Source organism: Bufo bufo, chromosome 2 (genome assembly GCF_905171765.1).
Source record: "Bufo bufo chromosome 2, aBufBuf1.1, whole genome shotgun sequence".
NCBI lineage: Eukaryota > Metazoa > Chordata > Amphibia > Anura > Bufonidae > Bufo > Bufo bufo.
This window is the reverse complement of record NC_053390.1, coordinates 599,821,154-599,845,557: the sequence shown is the minus strand read 5'-3', so window position 1 is coordinate 599,845,557 and position 24,404 is coordinate 599,821,154.

Here is a 24,404-nt window from a genome sequence, read left to right as displayed (position 1 = left end):
TTGCTGTGTCGGCACTTTGCAATAAATAAGTGGGTATTTGGTTGCAGTTTTGGGCACTCGGTCTCTAAAAGGTTCACCATCACTGGTCTAGACCAACAGGTGTCCGACTACATCGGGTTAACGGCCGATGTGGACGTTCTGAGAAGCGAGGAACCCCTGGACTACTGGGTGTGCAGGCTTGACCTGTGGCCAGATCTGGCACAATTAGCCATGGAACTTTTGGCTTGCCCCTCTTCGAGTGTCCTGTCCGAAAGGGCGTTCAGCGCAGCAGGGGGGATCGTGACCGATAAGCGCACTCGCCTAGCTCACGACAGTGTGGACTACCTCACATTTCTAAAAATCATTGAGGCATGGATCTCTGAGGAATTTAACACCTGTGACAACCACGTTTAATTGAATTTCCTCATGCCAGCCCACACATATCCGTCATCACCCTGAACAAAGAATGGTCCCTGTCTTATGTAAATACAGCGGCATAAAAGGCCTTTTCTATCTGGTGAATGCCTAATGTTTGGGGCCTGTACTCCACTGGCCTGCAGTAAAATTGGTATCCAATGACCGTCTAATATACCTCCAGCCACATAATCACCTGTACGGTGTCTGTACGGTTAATGCCTAATTGTTGGGGCCTCGGAGGAATTCAACACCTGTTACGACCACGTGTTATCGAATTTCACCTATTATAATTTGGGGTTTATTCAAGAGGGGCGATTTCGTTAGCCATGTTTTTAATCCAATTTTATATTTTTAGTTCTTTTAAACATATTTATTTGACGTGTATTTGTACTAGCCTACAGTAAAATTGTTATCCAATGACCGTCTAATATACCTTCAGCCACATAATCACTTGATCTTTTCTGTCCGGTGAATGCCTAATGTGTGGGGCCTGTACTCCACTGGCCTGCAGTAAAATTGACATCTAATGACCGCCTATTATACCTCCAGCCACATAATCACTTTATCTTTTCTGTACGGTGAATGCCTAATGTTTGGGGCCTGTACTCCAGTGGGCTACAGTAAAATTGTTATTCAGTGACCGCATAATGTACCTCCAGCCACATAATCACAATTTCTTTTATGTCAGGTGAATGCCTAATTTTAGTTAGTCCATCACTACTAGTTATCCTGTTCTGCACAAATATAAGCTTAACGGAATAGTTAGATGTAATTTGATGTCGCTTTTTATGCAGAGTCCAAATATGATTTACCCCATACATTTTAAAATGCAAGTTTCTATAGCAAATATCCAATGCAAACATCAAAGACTTGGGCACAGAGATGCATTATGGATCCATGTGCACGTATGGTTCTTCTATACATCCCTTATTTTTCTAGGGAGATAATAGCTTTGTTGTGTTCTGTTTATGGAATACAACAGAAAAATCAGGCATACTGAATACAGTAGTAGAGCTTATACAGTGTGAAAGGTCTATTGGCCAAATCCTCATCACAGCTGTAAAGTGACTGGAAATGGCAGTAGCTGCAATTCCCTAAGTACTTTGCAGCAGATAATAGCCCCTTAATGTGTCTTCGTATTGACATGCCAGGCATGCATCATAGCTAGAATTAAAGCTGTTGCATAATAAGATTAACAAAACCCAAAAAATAAGGTGTTATATAGCAACCACTGTATAATAATTATCAATTTGTTTTGTAAATTGCCTTTAATTGGAGCATCGCTCTATTAACAAGCTCTACCACTACAACAGGGGTAGGCAACCTCCGACACTTCAGGTGTTGTGAAACTACAACTCCCAGCATGCACACTCGCTCTGCTCTTCTCATAACTCCCATAGAAATGAATAGAGCATGCTGGAAATTGTAGTTTCACAACAGCTGGAGTGCCGAAGGTTGCTGACCCCTGCACTACAAGATTGATGGAGCTTTGGAGTTCTGGCACCGACTTCCAGTGACGGAGCTAAACCCAAACAGCTTATCGTCAGAGGTTCAGGGTGTCGAACCTCCTCTGATCAGTTAGTAAAGGCTGGAAAGCCACCTTAAGATGGTCATACTAGATAAGTGGTGCAGATTTTTTCCAGCGTTTTTGAATTTAATCGAAATATTAAACAGCACACACAAGCATTTTTTTTGTGGTGTTTTTGAAGTTTTTGGGTCAGTGGTGTTTTTTTCAAATTACAGCATACTCATTTTTTTTTTTTTTTTACTTATTGTCTGCCTTTTTCTTCCCCTTAGGATACTTTCATACTTGCGGCAGGAGGGATCCGACAGGCTGTTCACCATGTCGGATCCGTCCTTCCGCTATTTCGCCGTACCGCCGGACCGCCGCTCCGTCCCCATTGACTATAAGACGGAGCGGCGGTCCGGCAGCACGGCGAAATAGCGGAAGGACGGATCCGACATGGTAAACAGCCTGTCGGATCCATCCTGCTGCAAGTGTGAAAGTAGCCTTAGACATCCATTGATTTTAATTTTTTATTTTTTTCCCTCTGCTTGAAAAAATGAAAGTGCCAGCATGCGTTCCATTTTTTAATGGCGTTTTTGTATGGTACTTTTTGTAACAATGCATTTTTCCCATGCTGCTCTACAGAGAAAGTGAAATTAAGCATACTTTCTTATACAAAAAAATACAAGGTACACGAAAACGTCATTAAAAATGCCAGGTGGTTACATACTATATGGGCAATAGACTCCTCAAAAACAGCTGCAAAAAAATGCTGGCCAAGCCAGCAGTTTTTTGAGGCTTCTTTTGCCCCAAAAAAACATCCAACACAAAACTATGTGTGGAAACCCACTAAGGCCAAAGTCACATCTTGGTAGAAAGTTTCCAGCAGGCTGTTCTGGTTCGAGAACAGCCTGGCAGAGTTCACCAAATTCGGCATTGTTGGATTCAACAGATCACTGTTAGATTGCTGCTCACTATAATGGGATCTGGCGTTGATTCGGCCGATTTCTGATATACATGGTCAGACAAAAACCATTGCATGCTGTTAACACTTGGTTAACATGATGAACACCAGTTAACCAAGCATTTTTTTCATTGTCGCATTGCAAGAGCTATAACTTTTTTATTTTTCTGGTGATATAGCCATATTAAAGCTTGTTTTTTCCGGGACAAGTTGTAGTTTTAATGGCAATGATTTGGGGTGCATAGAACTTTCTGATTAACTTTTATTAACTTTCTCTTGTGGGATGGGAAAAAAAATATAATACTACCACTGAGTTTTGACCAGGGTGGATAAAAATCAATGATTTAAAAAAAAAAAAATCAAAAAAATCTGATTTTTTTGATTTAAATCTGATTTTTATGATTTAAATCTGATTTTTATATATAAAATATTTTTTGAGGAAAATATATTACCATCCAAAGGTTATTTCATTATGAAATAAAGATAACTTTTTTAATTATGTAGAATAAGGCTGTATATGTTTAATTTTTTGCTAAATTCCATTAATCCATTCACAATGTCATGCTCTTCCAGAGGTTTTTGTAAGATTACTGGGCAGTTTCTCTGCCTACAAGATATTATCACAGATGCGTGGTTTAATTTTGGAGTTCTCAAAACTGAATTTATAACATGAAAAGAGTTGAGAAAAAGATCTTAATCCTAAGGGCTCTTTCACACCTGCGTTCTTTTCTTCCGGCATAGAGTTCCGTCGTCGGGGCTCTATGCCGGAAGAATCCTGATCAGTTTTATCCTAATGCATTCTGAATGGAGATAAATCCATTCAGGATGCATCAGGATGTCTTCAGTTCCGGACCGGAACGTTTTTTGGCCGGAGAAAATACCGCAGCATGCTGCGCTTTTTGTCTCCGGTCAAAAATCCTGAACACTTGCCGCAAGGCCGGATCCGGAATTAATGCCCATTGAAAGGCATTGATCCGGATCCTGCCTTAAGCTAAACGTCGTTTCAGCGCATTGCTGGATCCGACGTTTAGCTTTTTCTGAATGGTTACCATGGCTGCCGGGACGCTAAAGTCCTGGCAGCCATGGTAAAGTGTAGTGGGGAGCGGGGGAGCAGTGTACTTACCGTCCGTGCGGCTCCCCGGGCGCTCCAGAGTGACGTCAGGACGCCCCACGCGCATGGGTGACGTGATCACATGGACACGTCATCCATGCGCATGGGGCGCTCTGACGTCATTCTGGAGCACCCCGGGAGCCGCACGGACTGTAAGTATACTGCTCCCCCGCTCCCCACTACTACTATGGCAACCAGGACTTTAATAGCGTCCTGGCTGCCATAGTAACACTGAACGCATTTTGAAGACGGATCCGTCTTCAAATGCTTTCAGTTCACTTGCGTTTTTCCGGATACGGCGTGTAATTCCGGCAAATGGAGTGCACGCCGGATCCGGACAACGCAAGTGTGAAAGAGCCCTAACTTCTACAAACCTATAAATACAGAATTTATATATATTTTCTTTAGCCAAATTAGTTAACAAACATGGATGTTTGTAATGTTATTGTTTCTTTTGAATAAATCCTATTTAAATTGTTATTATTAAGGTAATGATTATTTTTCTCCTTCCTAAGTACAACTGAAAAATTGTCCAAATATGAATCTTTATGTAAAAAACTATGATTTAAATCAAGCCGTACTGACTAGTGATTTAAATCGTGATTTAAATCATGATTTAAATCGGTTTGATTTAAATCAAATCCACCCTGGTTTTGACGTTATACATTTTGTGGCATTCATGTTTTGCATAAATAATATAACTTTATTCTCTGGATCAGTATGATTACAGCGATGAGAAATGTATATCCTTTTTTTATGTTTAACTACTTCTGCACAATAAAAAAAAAATAAAAAAATTTTTTAAAAATGTTTTTGCATTGTCACATGCCAAAACCCGTCATAACTTTTTATGTTTCTTTCTAAGGAGCTGTGTGAGGACTTGATTTTAGAGGAATAACTTGTACTTTTTATTGGTATCATTTTGGGGTACATAACACTTTTTGATCACTTTTTATTTCATTTTTCAGTTGTGAATAAGCATAAAACAGCAATATTGCCCCTTTTTTTATATGGCGCTCACCGTACTTGATAAATTACAAGATAATTGCGTAGTGAGTCTTTACGGAAGCAGCGATACCAAAATGTATGGATGGGACTTTATTTTAACCATTTATTTCCATTGAAATGCTTTTTTTTTTATGGAAAAAGGGTGTATTTTTAATTTGGAATTTTTAGGCCCTAGGCTGCTGTGCACAGACATCGGCACCCCACAATCTCATTTGTGAGGTTCTGATGGGCGAAAGAGGGAGTTTGCTCCCTCTGTAACAACTTAGATGCCATGGTTGGCAATAAAATGGCCCTGATCTGCGCTTCTGCTGGTCTTGATCATTACAGCAAAAGCCTGGCTCATGTGAAAGCTGAGTTTCAGCTCTCCACTGCACGGCAGACCCATACAGCACTTACGCTGGACCGCCATAACAAAAAGGTGGCACTGCCTAAGGCTTCTTAGTCCGCTGTAAAAAGGCATATTGGTGGCCACTAAGGGGTTAAAGACTAGTGTATGAAATGTCTTAGTAAGTCTGTGCCTACATATCTGTATAGTTTTTGTTAAATGGGGTAAGTTGGATCCTTAATCTGATTCCACAGGAAACTTCTCTTCCTCCTATACATAAAGGACAAAGCTTTATGAATCCATACATGAAATACAAGAAACTGCAATGTAATAAATAATTGCACACTGTGCTACATCTCCACAGTCTACCTATGAATTTTGTATTAAAAACAACAGAAAACCTGGAATTGACGTATGGAATGGAATTGTTGCCTCTTGTAAGTAGCTTGTGGTCTTTGTCTTGTCTCTGTTTTCTCACCTCTAGCAATAAAGAAAAAAGTGATATCTGAAGATATAGGTTGGGTAGTAAAAGCTCGACTCGCCTTAATGTACTTATAGGAGCCTGGTCTGGTCTAGTGTTTCCATGTAGCAGGGATTATGCTTGCCATATGTGTTAATACCTCTAAACTACATTATTGTCTTTTAGTACATTTTGGCTGCCTGGACATACATAATGTCCTCTTGGGTCAAAAGGCAGAAAGATTGTGGTGTGACCTCAAGGATAATCACAAAGCCTTTGAGTGGCCAGTTAATACCTTCTTTAGACCTTCATCTGTGAGGTTTGTGCAGAGGGAACTGTTACTTAAGACCAAATGCTGCTGTCTGAAAGAAATGAGGGGAAGATGGTGCACTCCTGACCAATCCCATTGCTCGGCTTTTCTCTTTTTATGGATTAACCTTTATCCCTATATCTTTATTTTAATTCCCAGCGTCTGAACCAGAATGAGTCTACTTTCTAGTTGTATCTAATAGTGTTAATGAGCGACATTTGGGTGGGATGAACTACTATGAAGTCTAATTTTGACCCATACATATGGAGGAACTTTAACCTTTTCTAATCACCTAAATGAACCTTCTAGTGATCTTTGTCTTAGTCATCATTGGTACATGCTTCCGTTTTGACTTAACCCTTTCACAGTCACCAGCTTTATAAATGTTATAATTAGGGTCAGGATAAAGCAATAACCACCATAAACTTGAGTGGTTGTTAAAGGCATTATATCTAAGATGAATGTTTTATCACCATTTGCCGCATGGTGAGTGGGTAATGATATTTTGAATGTGGTCATGTGTTGTAAGCTGCTAATGCTGCTAAAATGCTGTATTATCTTAAGCTTCTTTAACTTAATTAAGGATTATATTTAGCATCTCTCAGAGACTTCAAGAAGTGACTGTATTTTCTACATTTCTGTATTTACAGAACTTTACTATATGCTTGAATTTTTATTTTTTTAATTTTCCTTGTCCGTACCAATTAAAATGATCTATTTACATATATATTCACGACATTGGATGACATTTAATGCTAAATTATATAAATAATCCCTCAAAATATATTTGTGAAAAAAACATGAAATCTGAATAAATGTATGTAAGGTGTTATGTGTATATGTGAACTACTGTACCGTACATACTGTACAAGACCTTTTCTCTTATGTCAGGTCTTGGATAATCCGTATAAGACTTTATGCTCACATAAAAAAATCTGTGTCAGAGGTAAATGTCAAGGTATATCCCTGATGGAAGGCTGTTACATATGCCTCTGTATAGGCATATATTGGGGTACATGACTAATAGGCTACAATTGTTTAAAATACATACGCCTGTATGTGGAATAGAGTGGTCTACTGCGCTATTCCATGTCACTAAGAAAAAAGGTATACCCGTATACCGGCCCGACAGAGGACAAAAGGACACTCGTTTTAAGGTGATTGGGACCCAAAGAATGCATTTATCATATTTGCTGGGAGCTTTTTCTCCAACAATGGGCTTTGATCAAACAGAGCCTAAAATCTAAGGCCAGCAATCTCTACCGCAGCCAGTTTTCAAAACACAGTATGTGAAGGAGATTTTTATATAAGGCCATACAATTGTTCCAAGAAAGTACAGTTATCATATGCATAAGTAGATACTGAATTAATATCAATTTTAGTAAGTTATTAATATGATAGGGCTGGAACTGAAAATTTGTGCTAGGACTAGAAACTAAGGCTAAAAATAGGGACATCGACTGACAATGTCCCTTACTGAATATGAAGCTGTGTCTAGAGAAGCCAGTACTGATCAAGGAGTCATGATGTGGGACTTATTTGTGAATAGACATCATGTTTCTGAAGCATACAGTAGTAACAATCACAGTGGCTATATTGTAGAATCTATGTATTAGTTCTTGAGCCTCAACTACAGTATTATGATAGATGCATTATTGTATTTTAAATACCTGAAACTACTGTAAGTATTTAGGAAATTCTAAAGTTTTATGAGTTTCATATATTTTACCTAGGGTAATATTTGTGGCCAATATGTATTGTGATGAATTAAACTTCTCCATCTCATTCCTAGTTTCTCGGTAGAGCACTAGCACAACAGTAATTCAAATGCAAATGTAAGGAATTGACCTAGGGATCAGAAAGGTCATGAAGCACATGGCAAAGAGAGAGGCAGTCTGGTGGAAGGCAACCATGTGCACGTGTCGTAGGTCATGGAAGGCTTGTTCTCTGAAGACCCTAGTAAAGTGTGTCAGAAATCCCCTCTGTAGCGAAGCTCCATCTTTCAGTTACTTTAAAGATGATATAAGGTAATTGTGTTCCACGGTACAATGGCATTATTGACATTGATTCCTCTACAAGAAGATGGATTGTGTATATCCTAGGAGTTGGACCTAAACATGCCTTCAAGATTTAAAAAAAGCATTTTGTATGACAGACCAGACACTTGTTATCTGTAGATCTGATAAACATAGAAAGGGGTACCTTATAAAAAAAAAAAAACATGTGGAAGACTAGGATCAGCTTGTCCCAGTGTTTTAAACCATATGTAATTCATGCCATGAGGAGTTTGCATGTCTATGCTTTCATATATTCTACCTAGGGTAATTTTTGTGGCCAATATGTATTGTGATGACTAAACTGATGGATGGAGCCTACAGTTGTTTAATCTGGCCATGCATGTTTTTGACATTGGATGACGTATGAATGACCCTTCTCACTAATGTTTCTCAGATCCGGCAGGCTGTTCCGGCAGCGATTTTTGTTCAGCTGATTCCCTGCTGGTCCCCATTATAGTTAATAGGGCCAGACAACATTCCTGTAGCTTCCGGCAATGCCACATATAGAGACATTCCCTACCGGAACAGCCTGCTGAATCTGAAAAACACTAGTGTGAAACTAGCCTAAGTGTGTATAAGATATCTGTCAGTCACTGATAGTTGTACACGGGGAGGTGTTATCAGTGATTAATAGCATTCTCTGTGTAAGTGTGTATACAGAGAGAGCTGTCAGACACTAATAGTTGAACACAATGGAGGTGTTATCAGTAATTGATAGCATTCTATGTGTAAGTATGTATACAGAGATAGCTGCCAGTCACTGATAGTTGTACATGGGGGAGCTGTTATCAGTGATTGTTAGCATTCTCTGTGTAAGCGTATATACATAGATAGCTGCCAGTCACTGGTAGTTGTACACAAGGGAAGCGTTATTAGTGATTGATACCATTCTCTGTGTAAGTGTGTATACAGAGATAGCTGTCAGTCACTGACAACACCTCCCCTTTGAACAATGAAGTCAGAAAGAGCAGAGATTTAAAGGTATAAATTACAAGTTTTACTGAATCTTTTACCACAAAGCTATATATAAATCAGCTCAGCTCCTCCTGCTGTAAAACATGTTGCCTGCACATTGCACTTCTTTTCATATTGACAGGTCCTCAAACGGTAGCGTATGATTGGGCTGTCGGATCTTAACATGTCCAATTCCTTTAGTTATCAGAGAGTTAAGCCGCTTCAAGAGAAATCTTTCTCCATTTAGAACATATTATGAGAATGCTCGATTGAACCAAGCTTGGATGTGTATAGAGGGGTTGCAAGAGGTTGCTATCAGCCCACTGAGCATTTGGTTGACAATTGTGTAAAATGTATAGCCAACCTTACTGCACACCAAGTTGAGAGTAGTTATGTACAAATGGGGTCATTTATGAAACTGATGTAAAGTAGCGTATTCCACCTTTCATTTTCTAAAGGAGCTATCAAATAAGAAAGGTGGAATCTGATTGGTTGCTATGGGCAACTAAGCCAGTTCTACTTTATACCAGTTGATAAATGACCCCAAAAGTATTTTTTGTCTGAAGGACCCAAGAGGTCTGTAGATTACTCAGACAGCCAGAATTTTTCAATGAGAACTGTATAATGCTGGATTTCTCCTGTAGTGGTGCTGTTGGGGAGCTGACATTTGCTGTCACATTCCCTCACATATTGGTGTTTAGTGCAAGTTTGCCCCTATTTCCATCCCTAGCAGAAGACAATAGCTCTGTGGTATGATGCTTGTGGAAGGATGGCCCTTTTCAACTTGACACAGCCTTGAGCGGAAGTATGGCCAGTCTGATCAGTAGTTCCCCAACTCCAAGGGTTGGCAATTTCCACTATTGTAGTAGTCCCACCCTGTCTGATTACATCAATGGAGCATCCTATGAATTACTTGCTCTTACAATCTGCAAACTACCCCTCTTCTTCTGTCAGGCATGTAGCAATTTCACTTCCCTGATTCTTGCCTATACAATGGCTTTGTCGATCCTTCTGCTTTCAGCCACTGTACAAGTATGACCATGCACAAGGCAGAAGAGATCTGGAAAATACTGTACTGTCTCTAGCAAGATGTCACATCCACACTACAAGTCTGAGACACTTGATCACAGGTCGTACACAGTTGCATAAGATCCTATTACATGTTTGGACTAAATAGCTTGTATATGGTTTCCACTACTTCTGGTTCTCTTTTTTGGCTCTAGCCAGTACAGTAGTCCATTTGGTTTGATAGGTCTATTATGCTGCATTTAGACTGCCCGGTGGAGCAGGCAATTATTGGGAAGGGACTGTTCCTTCCCGATAACTGCCTGCTTGTCAGTGGAGCTGCATTTACATGCAGCAATCTCCTCCACTGCATGTGGGCACGCGATAGCAACTGCCATCACTTGTCCTCATACACATTCATTGTTTCTGGGCAGCAGATCGCTGTTCCCACAGAACAAACTGCTGCCCAGAAACAATGGTTTAATGTGCGTCATGAAAGGGGATCAGGTGAGTGGCAGTATATTTAAAGGTGCCTATTATCAGGAAATGAGCGTTTGTAGCAACATTTGTTGCCAATAATTGGCCCGACAGTTGGTCAGTGTAAATCTGCCATAAGTTGTCCTAACACTGTACCAGTGCAGCCTTGTGTCTTTGTATAGGCAAGAAGCTTAAAGCTCACATTAGAAATAGATTTATACTTTTTTTTATATTTCCTAGAGGGCCTGCATTGAATGCTTGTTATGGTGCAGTGGCAAGGTTCAGTTTTTTTTATTCAAATTCAAATACAATGCATTCGGAAAGTCTTCAAACCCTTTCACTTTTTTCAAATGTTGTTATGTTACGGCCTTGTGTTAAAATAAAATAAAAATTCTAGTTCTTTGCCATCATTACGTATTCAATAACCCATAATGACAAAGTGAATACAGAATGTTCAAAATCTTTGCTGATTTATTGAAAAATAAAAAGTAAAATATTGCCTTGACAATACTTAATTCAGACTCTTTACTCAGGACTTAGTTGAAACACCTTTGGCAGTGATTACAGCCTCCAGTTTATTTGGGAATAGAAACAGAAGATTGACGGCAGAAAAAGACCACCTGGTCCATCTAGTCTACCCTTATATTGGTTTTTATCTTGGAATGGACGTGTGTTTATCCCAGTCATGTTTAAATTCACTTACTGTAGATTTTCACATCTGCTGGAAGTCTACACCACTGATGAAGGTGCAAGAGTGCACCGAAACGCGTTTGGTTTTACCCAGAGTAGTACTTGGATTATGTACCAAAAAAGTCCTTTTTTCAAATAAAGGTGAATATCAGTATATAGCTTGCTGATAAATCGGTCAGCAGGCCGGAACAACAGACCGATACTTCCGGTCATAGGAACGTCACATCCTGTGTAACAGAGAGTGACGCAGCGATCCAGGAAGCCGGAACACAAGAAGACGCCGAGGACGCCGAAGGACACGTGCGCACCACCGCTACACGCCGCAGAGGATCGGACGACCTCAGCAAGGATATTTCTTTTGTAGCAGCTGCCCGGAGTACATCCACATGGGGTAAGACTGTTCCAGCTTTTTTACTTGAAGTGACTATATTCTCAGGACACAAGAGGAGACAAGCGGACTTACTTTATTCCAACCTATATGCAGACTGATCATCTGCATAGGTAGGCATCCTTTAGTGACATAAGGACTACTTTGTACTTTTTATTTTATTTTTATTTATTATTTTTTACTCCATAAGAGGAATTATAGTGTTCCTGATACCAGTTTAATAACCTTTTTAGCCTGATGAAATTTTACTGCTACTGTACTCTATATCACTATTGAAAGTTGTTTTTACAGTCATCATTTGCAGAAAGGTATAATTTTACAACTAATAAAAAAGTGAGAGTTAACTCATATATTATTGAATTATTGACCTCCTATATATACCCAGTCATTTTGAGTGCCCTCCATCCTGTGAAAGTCTACACATCTGCCAACCACATCTACTGGAAGTTTGTTCCAGGCTTCAAACACTCTTTTAGTAAAATAATATTTCCTGACATTGCTTCTGATCTTACCCCTAGCTAATTTCAGATTGTGTCCCCTTGTTCTTGTGGTTAGCTTCTTATTGAGAACACTTATTTAAACCTTTATCATATTTAAAGGTTTCGATCGTTTCCTCCCTTTCCCTTCTTTCCTCAAGGCTATACAGATTAAGGGGGTCTTTTACTATCAGATATATGCCAGGTTATTTACACCGCAATCTGCAACTTATCCCTGCTCATGCCAGGTCTAAAAAAGGGGACGTGGTGTGGGCAGGGAAGGGAGCGAGCAAGGAAGCTGGCGTAGATTTAGACTGGCAGTGGATGTGCCGAAATTATGTAGAGTTGTATGCTTAAGATCCTCCAACATTTTGGTACCCAGTCTTTGTACCCGTTTCATCTATGTGTTTTTGTAGGTGAGGTCTCCAGAACTGGGCTCACTAGTGCTCTACACACTGGGAACACAATCTCTCTCTTACTACTGGTTATACATCTAGCTTTACAACCAAGCATCTGACTTGTTATAGAAACATGATGCCACAAGCTTTACAAACATAGTTTTGGAGATTTCCTGCCATTATTTTCTGGAGATCCTCTCAAGCTTGGCAGTTGTCTCTAAGCCACTCATTTGTTTGTCTTGGCTGTGTACTTTAAGGTTGATTGTCTTGTTGGAAGGTAAACCTTCTGCCCAGTCTGAGGTCCAGAGCAGTCAGGATCAGGTTTTTATTAAGAATAGCACTTTGATCAAAAACCTTTGCTGAAAAAAAATGCCAAAAACATAATGCTGACACAACCATGCTTCATTGTAGGGATGGAATTGGATGGGTGATAAGCAATTCCTAATTTCTTTTAGACGTCATGATTAGAGGCCAATAACACAGCGATTTTTACTGCCGAATTTTAACCAAAATCCTGCTGAGGCAGCGTCTTTTCTGCCTCCCATTCTTTTATGTCCGTTCTCTGCATGGCACGGCTTTAAACCTCCACTCTGCGATCTTCAGAGTTGCCTTCTAGTGCAAAGAATAGGAGGCAGAAAGGACACAGCTACCAGCGGGATTTTGTTGAAAATTCAGCATTAGAGAATTAGAATTTAAGGCCACAACGTTTATCAGACTAGAGAATCTTGTTTCTCACAGTCTGACAGTCCTTTCTTTTCTTTTTTTTTTTTAGCAAACTCTAGGTGGGCTTTCATATGTCATTTACTGAGGAGAGGCTTCTTTCTGGCCACTCTGTCATAAAGCCCAGATTGGTGGAGTGCTGCATGGTTGACCTTCTGGAAGTTTCTCCCATCTGCACATAGAATCTTTGGAGCTCAGCCAGAGTGACCATTGGATTCTTCTTCACCTTTCTTCCCCAAATAGGAAGCTTTAGGAACAGTTCTGGGGTATCTAAACGTCTTTCATTTATGAAATATGGAGGCCACTGTGTTCTTTGGTACTTTCAGTGCAGCATATTTTTTTATACCCTTCTCTAGATCTGTACCTCCACACAGTCCTGTCTCTGAGTTCTACAAGCAGTTCTTTCCTCGTCATTGCTTGTTTTTTGCCTGATTTGCATTGTCAGCTGTGAGGCCTTATGACCTTATATAATAAGGGCTGTGTCTTTCCAAATGTCAAAAGCAACTGCCTTTACTACAGGTGGACTTCAATCAAGATGTAGAAACATCACAAAAATGATCAAGAAAAATGGGTGCCTCCCAGGGCTAAATTTCTAGCACATGGTCCAGATACTTATGTCCATGCATAATTTAGGTTTTTCGTTTTTTAACACATGTGCTAACATTTCTAATTATTCAGAACCTTTGCTATGACACTGAGACTGGGCACAGTGGCTTCCATAATTTTTGGAGATGGGAGAAACGTCCAGAATGTAAGCTTTCACTGCAGTGCTCCACCAATCTGGGCTTTTTGGCAGAGTGGCCAAAAATAAGCCCTTCCTCAGTGAAAGAAAGCCAGCTTGGAGTTTGCAAAAAAAGCACCTAAAGGACTCTCGGACTATGAGAATCAAGATTCTCTGCTCTAATGAAACCAAGAATGAAACCTTAATTCTAATTGTCAGGCACTGCTTGTCACCTGCTTATCACCTGCTCAATACCGTTCCAACAGTGCAGTATGGTGGTGGAAGCATCATGCTGCAAGGGTATTTTTCAGCAGCTGGGACAGGGAGACTGGTGAGGGTTGAGGAAAAGCTGAATACTGTAGAGTACAGGGTACTCAAAGTACACCGTTCTTAATTAAAACGTGATCCAGGGTGCTCTGGACCTCAGACTGGGCGAAGGTTCACCTTCCAACATGACAATGACCCTAAGCACACAGGTAAGACAACACAGGAATGGCTTAGGGACAACTCTGTGAATGTTCTATAGTGGCTCAGCAAGAGTTCAACTGGGACCCAGTCGAATGTCTCTGAAGAGACCTGAAAATGGCTATCCACTGACGGTCCCCATCCAACATGACAGAGCTTGAGAGGATTTGCACAGAAGACTGGAGGCTGTAATCACTGCCAAAGGTGCTTCAACTAACCACTGAGTAGTGGGTCTGTATACTTATGTCAATGCAATATTTAAGTGTTTTCCTTTTTTAATAAATGAGCAGATATTTCAAACATTCCATTTTCACTTTGTTATTATGGGTTATTGAGTGCAGAATGATGGGAAAAACATGCATTTTTTTCATATTTTAGCACAAGACCCGTCCCCTACACAACAAAATGTGAATAAAGTAAAAAGGGTCTAAAGAGTTTCTGAATGCACTGAACTTACTGGTAACAATTATATGAAAATATTTGTACTTAACACAATAATAAATGCTTTCTGTTAAAATAGACATCATCAAATGGTTAGGGTTATGCCTTACAAAATTATCCATGCACAATCCCATATAACACATGAAGCGTATGTTGAAGATTGTAACAGTAGATTAGTCTGAGTTTGGATCACAGCTGGTTGAAGTTTCGGTATTTACCTTGCAATCTAAGCCATGATGTCCACTGCACAAGACCTACCACGTTTGCATGCTTAGCATCCCATTTAAAACAGCTGTAATCTAAATAAACAAGCAAAATTCAATAAAAGCAGAAGGAAAATACTGCACATAACTTGCTGTACATCTGCCTGCGTGCCTTTCAGGACTCCATTAAACCATCAGAGAACATGATATTGTTATCATATGCTTCATATGTTATCATCTCTTACATTTATTGGAATTATTAGCGCCAACTTCTGTGAGTGAAGAGAGTTTAAAAATAAAACATGAGTCTCATATAGATTACTGTATATTTGGCAATCTGCCTCAATGCAGATTAATCCATGAAATGAATTTACCTGTACCCAGCAACGTTTTAAGAAAATAAACATAAAACATTTCAAATTTGTCACATGCTGATATATACAAAAATATGTATATGTACAGTCAGGGCCGTCTTTAATATTGATTGGACCCTGGGCAAGAATTTACTTGGGCACCCTGGATCCCACCTTCCCACACCCTAGCATGCAATCACGTCCTCCACCACAACACACACACACACAAAAAAAATCCACACACCTCGCAGAGTAGAGAACTTTAATAATGATGAGTGGCCACTAGAGGTGTTCCTTGGCAGTAATGTAAATACTGCCTTTTTTGTCTGAAAAAGGCAGTGTTTACATTAAAAAAGCTCGCAGGAGACATGCTATAGACACCAGAACTACTACGTTAGCTGTTTTGGTTCTGGTGACTATAGTCTCCCTTTAATATAGAGGGGGGGAAAAGAATCAACATAAAAGTATCAAATAAAATGTTTTTTTTTTTTTACAATGTGCAGATAGTACTGTACTACTAACCCATCCATCCACCTCTACATACAGGGTAATACAGCGCCACATACCTCTTACATCCAGTGACGTCTCTTTGATGTAGATGTTTTCTTTCCTCATCTTCTCCTTTCAGACCTTCAAACCAGACCACAATTTTCCAGCCATTTCTCGTCTCTGCAGTTTGACAAACAAAATCTTTGTCTACTACTTTTCCATCATCCTCCAATCTTCTGGACAAATCATCCTACCACCCCCAATACTGTGCCGCTGTGCTCCCCAATACTATACTGCAGAAACAGATAAACCCCCTGATAATAGTAGTACCATGCAGATAGTTCCCTTCAATAATTATTGGCACACAGTGCCCTAAAATAACTGCGCCCAGCAAATAATGCCCCTGACACTAATAGTGTAAACATAACATCCCCCAAAAATAATTGTGGTCAGCTGATACTGTACCAAGGTGCCCCAACAGTAATAGTGGTCCCAAAAGTCCCACCAATGGGAATAATTCTCTGCTAGAGCACACATGGTAGTAATAGTGCTCCTACAGTGCCCCCAACATGTCCCCACTGTGCCCCAGAAGTAATAATGCTCTCATAGTGCCCATACTAGTAATCATGTTCCTCATATACCCCCAGTAGTAATAAAGCCCATCATAATGCTCCCCAGTAGTAATAATTCTCCTTATAATGTGCCAGTGCAAAAAATACTCAATTTTATTGCCCCCAGTTGAGCTAATGTCCCCATAGTGCCCCCATAATGTGCCAGTATAAAATACCACTATATAGTGCCCCCAGTAAATGCCCCCATAGTGCTCCTCTCCCCCCTTCTTCCTAGTGCCCCCCATAATGTACCAATATAAAATGCCCAATATATACAGTTGCAAGAAAAAGTATGTGAACCCTTTGGAATGATATTGATTTCTGCACAAATTGGTCATAAAATGTGATCTGATCTTCATCTAAGTCACAACAATAGACAATCACATTCTGCTTAAACTAATAACACACAAAGAATTAAATGTTACCATGTTTTTATTGAACACACCATGTAAACCTTCACAGTGCAGGTGGAAAAAGTATGTGAACCTTTCGATTTAATAACTGGTTGAACCTCCTTTGGCAGCAATAACTTCAACCAAACGTTTCCTGTAGTTGCAGATCAGACGTGCACAACGGTCAGGAGTATTTCTTGACCATTCCTCTTTACAGAACTGTTTCAGTTCAGCAATATTCTTGGGATGTCTGGTGTGAATCGCTTTCTTGAGGTCATGCCACAGCATCTCAATCGGGTTGAGGTCAGGACTCTAACTGGGCCACTCCAGAAGGCGTATTTTCTTCTGTTTAAGCCATTCTGTTGTTGATTTACTTCTATGCTTTGGGTCGTTGTCCTGTTGCAACACCCATCTTCTGTTGAGCTTCAGCTGGTGGACAGATGGCCTTAAGTTCTCCTGCAAAATGTCTTGATAAACTTGGGAATTCATTTTTCCTTCGATGATAGCAATCCGTCCAGGCCCTGACGCGGCAAAGCAGCCCCAAACCATGATGCCCCCACCACCATACGTCACAGTTGGGGTGAGGTTTTGATGTTGGTGTGCTGTGCCTCTTTTTCTCCACACATAGTGTTGTGTGTTTCTTCCAAACAACTCCACTTTGATTTCATCTGTCCACAAAATATTTTGCCAGTACTGCTGTGGAACATCCAGGTGCTCTTGTGCAAACTATAAACATGCAGCAATGTTTTTTTGGACAGCAGTGGTTTCCTCTGTGGTATCCTCCCATGAAATCCATTCTTGTTTAGTGTTTTACGTATCGTAGATTCGCTAACAGGGATGTTAGCATATGCCAGAGACATTTGTAAGTCTTTAGCTGACACTTTAGGATTCTTCTTCACCTTTCTGAGCAGTCTGCGCTGTGCTCTTGCAGTCATCTTTACAGGACGGCCACTCCTAGGGAGAGTAGCAGCAGTGCTGAACTTTCTCCATTTATAGACAATTTGTCTTACCGTGGATTGATGAACAGCAAGGCTTTTGGAGATACTTTTATAATCCTTTCCAGCTTTATGCAAGTCAACAATTCTTAATCGTAGGTCTTCTGAGAGCTCCTTTGTGCGAGGCATCATTCACATCAGGCAATGCTTCTTGTTAAAAGCAAACCCAGAACTGGTGTGTGTTTTTTATAGGGCAGGGCAGCTGTAACCAACACCTCCAATCTCATCTCATTGATTGGGCTCCAGTTGGCTGACACCTCACTCCAATTAGCTCTTGGAGATGTCATTAGTCTAGTGGTTTCACATACTTTTTCCCGCCTGCAATGTGAATGTTACCATGTTTTTATTGAAAAAAAACATGGTAACATTTAATTATTTGTGTGTTATTAGTTTAAGCAGACTGTGATTGTCTATTGTTGTGACTTAGATGAAGATCAGATCACATTTTATGACCATTTTGTGCAGAAATCCATATCATTCCAAAGGGTTCACATACTTTTTCTTGCAACTGTAGTGCCCCAGTAAATGCCCTTTCTTAGTGCCCCCCATAGATGTGCCCATAGTACTCCTCTCTCCCCTTCCCCATAGTAACCACCATAATGTGCCCCAGTATAAAATGCCCCTATACAGAGCCCCCCATATAAAATACCCCTTCTTTGTGGCCTCAGTAGAAGCCCCCATAGTGTTCCTCTCCCCCCTTCCCCCATATAAAATATCCCTTCTTTGTAGCCTCAGTAGATGCCCCCATAGTGCCTCCAGTAATGTGCCAGTAAGAAGTGCCCCCATAGATGCACCCATAGTGTCACCCAATAATGTGCCAGTAAAAAGTGCCACCAATAATGTGCCAATAACAAGTGCCCCCATAGATTCCCCCAATCATGTGCCAGTAACAAGTACCCCCATAGATGCCCCCCAATCATATGCCAATAACAAGTGCCCCCATAGATGCCCTCAATCATGTGCCAGTAACAGGTGCCCCCCATAGATGCCCCCCAATCATGTGTCAGTAACAGGTTCCCTCATAGATCCCCCCAATCATGTGTCAGTAACAGATGCCCTCCAATCATGTGCCAGTAGAAGTACCATATAAAAAAAATAAACACTTATACTTACCTCCATCAGGCTGGCAGCGATGCCCCCCAATTATGTGCCAGTAACAGGTGCCCCCATAGATGGCCCCCAATCATGTGCCAGTAACAGGTTCCCCCATAGATGCCCCCCAATCATGTGCCAGTAACAAGTGCGCCTATAGATGCCCCCCAATCATGTGCCAGTAACAAGTGTGCCTATAGATGCCCCCCAATCATGTGCCAGTAACAAGTACCCCCATAGATGCCTCCCAATCATGTGCCAGTAACAAGTACACCCCATAGATGCCCCCCAATCATGTGCCAGTAACAAGTGCCCCCATAGATGACCCCCAATCATGTGCCAGTAACAAGTGCCCCCATAGATTCCCCCAATCATGTGTCAGTAACAGGTGCCCCCATAGATGCCCCCCAATCATGTGCCAATAACAAGTGCCCCCATAGATGTCCCCCTTTCATGTGCCAATAACAAGTGCCCCCATAGATGCCCCCAATCATGTGCCAGTAACATGCCTAGTGCCTGCAGCCTATCAGAGGAACGGGAAAGGGAGATGCCTCTCCCTCCCCTGCTCCGCCGCAGCACTTCCATCTGTATCGCTGTCCTGAGGACAGCGATACAGATGACTATGGAGATGAGCGCTTCCACAATGGAAGTGCTCATCTCCTTGTGCCCTGCCGCCGCCCCCCACGTCACCAGTGGCCAGCAGGGCTCAAGAGGGCAGCTGCCTTGGGTCCCCCCAGGAGCAACTGGGCCCGGGGCAGCTGCCCCTTTTGCCCCACGTTAAAGACGGCCCTGTGTACAATAAGTGTTTCTAACAACATTAGCTATCAATTTTACCTTTTTTTGCGTTTTCATTTTTTGCTCCCTGCCTTCTTGGAGCCATAACCTTTTTATTTTTCCATTCACATAGCTGTATGAGGACTTGTTTTTTCCAGGACAAGTTGTACTTTTTAATAGCACCATTTAATATTGCACAGGATATAGTGGGAAGCTGCAAAAAAGTTCCAAATATGGTGGAATTATAAAAAAAAAATGCAATTCCGCCACAGTTTTATGGGTTTTGTTTTTACGGCATTCACTATGCGGTAAAACTGACTTGTGCTTTTCATTCTCTGAGTTAGTACGATTATAGTGATACCAGATTTGTATAGTTTTTCTTGCGTTTTAATGCAAAAAAAAAATATAAACCTCGAAAAAAAAAAATTAGGAACATGGGCAGTGTAATGAAGAGGAAGCAGCGCTCACATGGAGTTACGCCTCCTCTGCTAACAGCTGTTTGAAGAGGGTGCTGGGTGTCGGACCTCCGCTGATCAGATATTGATGACCTATCCTATCCTGCACATGCCCTTTAAGGCCCAAAACAGGCTGGTCACTATGGGGTTAAATAAAGTCACAGTTAAGAACCAATGCCCTCTGCTACTGAAATTGTTTGTCCTGCAAAACTTCACCAATGTAGATCTTCATGGCGCATATAACTTGGTTCGTATTAGGCCGACTGATGAACGGATAATAGCATTTAGATCATGCTATGGACATTATGGGGGATATATATAGACTGGCGGATCCATCCCTTGATCTCCCTGCTCTGGTGTGAGATGGCAGAAGCCTCCTAAAAATCAGGTGCATCTCTGCCCTGCTGTGTGCCAGAAACTGAAGCTGGCGTAGACTTCAGCTATAACTTCTGCCACTTTCTGCCAAAAGTTATAGTAAATGCAGCGGCGGTGCAAAATCACGCCCCCTTACACGAAGCCACACCCCCTGTTTCTTGGCACTTTAGAAAAGTGGCGAGAAGCTCAAAAAGTCACACATTATGGTGCACAGATGCCGTGTGCCATAATGCGTGACTGTTTAACGCCACAATTTTGGCGTAAAGTGATTGATAAATGTCCCCCTAAGAGTATTTGGTAATGTCAATCAGACTTTACAATGATCCTGCAACTTTTCAACATTTGAATAATGACATTTTCAGAGACTTGCTAGGTCAGTTTGTGATCATTTATCTGGATGATATAGTAAGATTCTCTAATTCTCTAGAAGAAGATCTGAATCATGTGAGAACTGTGCTTGAACATTTAAGAACACTGTTTATTACGTTGGAGAGATGTGAATTTCATTAAACAGAGATCCAGTTCTTGCGTTACATAATGTCCACCCTAGGATTACAAATGAACCCCAGAAAGATTCAAATACGGTAGTTACAGACTGGCCAGCTCCCAGAAATGTGTAGGATTTGCAAATTTCTACAGATATACTATCAAGAACTTTTCTGAAATAATCATGCCAATAATCGTGCTGCCGCTAGTGCACGCGTGCCCCCGGACTACCGCTATATGTTGTACTTTTATTCCGGCCGCCTCTCGCCATGTTTGCCGTGCTGCCGCTGTAACTCCGGCCCGCCCCCATTACAGTCGGGGCCGGAGCGGTATTCCGGGGGCACGAGTGCGCTAGTGGCAGCACGGATCCGACAGTCTGTTCACCCGCCGGAGCAGCCTGCCAGAGTTCCTTGCTGCTAGTGTGAAAGTACCCTAATAAAGAAAGGAATATTTTGTTTGGTCTTCTGATGCACAAGATGCTTTTAACTACCTGAAAACAAAGATGACAACAGCTCCTATACTGGTTCGCCCTAACTTGCCTTTATTGTGGAATTGGATGCCTCAGACTTTGCAATAATGGGTGTTCTATCTCAGAGAAAAGGGGCAAAAGATTTACTACATCCTTAAACTTTTCAGAAAAGAATTGATGTGAGCAACAAAGAACTTTTAGCCATTATTACTACTTTCTAGGAATGGAGACTTCATTTAGTTGTCAGCAAATAGTGGTTCTTATTGATCATCATAATATAGAATTTATCAGATCTGCCAAATCGTACAACGCCTGGTTCCTGAAATGGTAATGGCTGATGCTTTATCTAGACCATTCCCAATGACTCCTCTCCAGCAGCACTACCAGCAACTAATGTTCCGGAGCACAATTTTCTGTTGGTGATCAATTTCAGAGACCTGCTTCAAGATATAAAGAAAGCATATGAAACTGATCCTTTAACTTTCAGAAACAAAGTCAGAATAGCATTCACGTTCCAGAAACGGTGAGATTAAAAGTATTGAAATTGATTCATGACTCCAAGTTGGCATGTCAGTAGGGAATTCAGAAAACACAAGAATTTCTATCATAGTTGCTTTTGGCGGCACAGATATCAAAGGGATGTAAAGCAGTAGGTTTCCTCCTGTAATACCTGGGATTACTGCAGCATCTAGTCCACACCTAGTCCATCTTGTCCTTGGGGATCTATATCTATGGACTGCATTGTTGACTTACAAAAGGAGAAAATGCCATCTTGGTTGTGGTTAATTGGTTTACCAAAACAGCTCATTTTATTCCTTGCACTGGATTCTTTCTGCTAAAGAGACTGCAGATCTTATGATTCAGAATGCATTTCATCTCCATTGTAGTACCAGACAAAGTTGTCCTCTGATTATAGGTTGGAATTCAAGTCCAAAGTCTGGTTGGAATTTTCTGCAACACCAATTGACATTGATGTTTAGTGGAGAATTCTGGAATTATTATATTGAAAACTCCTCCATTGAAAGTAAGTATCCGTCCTAAATTCTCCTCAAAGAGACTTCAATTTCTGCTGTCTGACAGAATACAAGCTCCTCAAAGAATTGGAGATGCTAAACGAAATGTTAAGGATGGCTCAAAAGAAAGTAGCAAATCTTCTCTAACGTTCAAAGTGGGAGAAGATGTATGGCTTTCCACCAAGAACTGAAAATTGTTTGAGCCTATTTCAGTCGATGCAGTTTATACAAACATTGCTTCAAACAGCTGATCGGTCGAGGTGCCAGGTATCGGACCCCCGCTGATCAGATATAGATGAGGATAGGTCATCAATATTTATGGCTTACATAACCCCTTTAACCCCTTGGATACCGGATGTTTTTTAATTTTTGCATTTTCATTTTTCTTCCCTGTCTTCCTGGCGTCATAACTTTTTTTTTTCCATTCACATTGCTGCATGAGGGCTTGTTTTTTGCAGGACAAGTTGTAGTTTCTAATGCCACCATTTAATATGGCATACAATGTAGTGGAAAGTGGGAAAAAAAATTCAAATGTGGTGGAACTGGAAAAAAAACGCAATTCTGCCACAGTTTTATGGGTTTTGTCCTTACGGCGTTCTCGATGCAGAAAAACTGACCTGTGCTCTTCATTTTCTTGGTCAGTACGATTACAAGAATAACACATATGAGTAGGGTTTTTTTTGTGTTTTAATACTGAAAAAATAATGAAAACTTAGAAAAAACTATATTTTTTTACATTGCCATATTCTGACCACCATAACTTTTTTATAGTTACTGAGCTATGTGGGGGCTCGTTTTTTGCAGGATGATCTGTCGTTTTTATGAGTGTGTATTTTTTTATCACATTTTATTCAATTTTTAGGGGTAAGAGAAGCCATTTGGCGTATAAATATTTTTAGATTTTAGTATTTTATATTTTAGTATGGGCATTTCCAGATGTGGCAATGCCCATGATGTTTATATTTTCATTGTTTATGTATTTTTTTTTTATACTAGGGTAAAGGAGGTGATTTAAATGTTTATATAATTATTATTATTTTTTATGTTTTTTAACATTGTCACGCTTGACCATGGCATCTAAAGATTAAATGCCTGTGATCTGCATTATTTTCGGTCTCAAACATGACATGATCTGGGGTCTCTGCTGTTTGAAACGGATATGGCTCCCACTGCATGCGCAAGTGAGCGCCATGTTTAAAGACCCTCATGTATGACTGGGAGCCTAAGGGGATAAGCTATGCTGTTTCCCACTAAGCCTTGATAGGTTTGACAGTAAATCTCACCCTATCAAAGCAAAGCACAAAAATTGCATAAAAACACATTTAATAAATGTGGTGCAAATCATGTACGCTACTTTGTCGGGTTGTTTTTGCAAAAATTAAGCCACAGTTCTGGCACATGTAGCTTAGTATTGTTTACTTTTGGGGGCAAAAACTGTCCTCGTCATGTGATCTGATTACTGTAAATGAGCAATATTATTAAAGGGGTATTCAGTACCTAGATATTAATGATCTATCCTCAAGTCTGACAGCCGGCCCCCCACCAATCAGCTGTTTCGGGCAGCTGCTGAAGCAAGAAACAATACAGTAAATGGAGCTGGAAGCGCAAGGCCCGCTCCACTGTGTAGTGACCGTTCCAGGTTACGTAAGTTGAGCCCCTATTCAAGGAAAGAGAGCTGAGCTGCAGTGCATCAGTGTAAACCTTCTGTCCGCTGCATAGTTTCCCCCTTCTGGTGACCCAAAACAGGATAGGTCATCAATATCTAAGGCATGGAAAACCTCTTTAAAGGGGTTTTCCACTTTGGACAATCTCTAGGAAATGAAG